Below are 1,722 nucleotides of genomic sequence, written 5' to 3'. Positions count from 1 at the left end.
ATGCTAATTTTGTCACTGTTTCTATCTTTAATTGTGAGCTCGAACACCGGGAATCATAGTCGGTTCACGATTCTGAAATGGAATTTTGAGGAGATAGAAGGACCTTTCATTATCGGAATATGGATTTGTATCACCTGCATTGCTAGAATCGGTAAACATTATCGTTAATTCCTAATGCTTGTCTTTAATTTGACATCTGATTGTTTATTGCTAATTAGCACTGACCTTCGTTTATTGATATTATAGTATTCCATCTATTTCCCCGCATATCCAACGCTATTCCCGAAAGCTCTCTTTTATTGGTCCTCGGATTGCTAATTGGCCTTGTTTTCATGGATTTAAGAAAAAATGGATTCAGTATGGGGGAAATATTTAGTGCTAAAACTTTCTTCTTATTTCTCCTCCCATCGATTGCTTTCGACGCGGGCTTTTTTATGCCTGTCGATGCGTTTTTTTGCAACATCGGGACAATACTTATGTATGCAATTGCTGGGACTCTCTTCAACGCTTTTGCTATCGGTTTATTAGTAAATTTTTCATTGTAGGTGGATCGCTTTACGGAATGCACTGTTTGAATCTTTTTTCACGACCTCTTCCATTGCTCCACGCATTTCTGTTCGGTGCAATTATCTCCGCGGTTGACCCTGTCGCTGTTTTGGCCATCTTTGAAGAGGTCCATGTCAATGAAGATCTCTACATAATCATTTTTGGTGAGTCTCTGCTCAACGATGCCGTTTCAGTGGTTTAAATTTGACTAATACTTTGAAAGGTTCTCTACCACATTTTCAATGATTTTTCTCGTCTTGAAAGTGTCATAATTGTTGATGTTGTGAGCGGGATTGGATCCTTCTTTGTTACGAGCATTTTTGGAGTCATACTGGGAATAGCCTTTGGTCTATTTTCCGCATTTTTGACTAAATACACGAAGAATATTCTAATAGCCGAGCCTGTCATAGTCGTCGTATTGTCTTACTTGTGTTATCTGTTGGCTGATTCTATTCGTCTTTCGGGAATTTTGGCGTATTGCATCTTCTTGTGATTACTTAGAATTGTCGCTTCTGCCATGACTATGAAAATATATGTTAAAGAAAACATCGCTGAAACTTCACTAACGACCGTTAAGTACTTCAGCAAAGTTCTTAGTAATTTGTCTGAAGCAGTCATTTTCGTATTTTTGGGAATTTCGACAACACATGGAAGTTTGGATTGGGATTTTGTGTTTATCGTATTTGTTATTCTCTTCTGCATAATCTACCGCTGCTTGGGGGTCGTGATATTGACATCCATTTTGAACCGATTCAGAACATTCAAAATTAGAAAAAACGAGCAGTTTATAATGGCCTACGGCGGACTTAGAGGGGCGGTAGCTTTCAGTCTCGTGTCTTTACTGGACGAAAAAGTTGTTATGAGTAAACAATCAATGCTCAGCGCTACACTCTGTGTAATTTATTTCACTGTTTTTTTGCAAGTTTGCGCATTTTTAATTAAAGTTAAGGGGGTTACTATAAAGCCATTGGTAGAATGTCTTCATGTAGTACGAAGAAGTGAACAAAAAAAGTCAATGTTCCAAGAACTCAACACGCGAGTTAGAATTTATTTGGAATTTAGTAGGTGGTGGATCACGTCATGTCCGCAGTTGAAGGAATCATCGGGGAGAAAGGAAACAATTACTTTAAAGACAAGTTAAGTAAGTATAAAGCAAATATAGACTTCAATTCCTAA

At 37.7% G+C, this 1,722-nt stretch overlaps 1 pseudogene; it reads left to right on the top strand.

The window, feature by feature from the left end:
- On the top strand, positions 1 to 1,722 carry LOC115229102 (annotated as a pseudogene).

The sequence above is a fragment of the Octopus sinensis genome, unplaced genomic scaffold (genome assembly GCF_006345805.1).
Source record: "Octopus sinensis unplaced genomic scaffold, ASM634580v1 Contig11875, whole genome shotgun sequence".
In the NCBI taxonomy this organism is placed as follows: Eukaryota; Metazoa; Mollusca; class Cephalopoda; order Octopoda; family Octopodidae; genus Octopus; species Octopus sinensis.
This window is presented reverse-complemented; position numbering and strand designations above follow the sequence as displayed.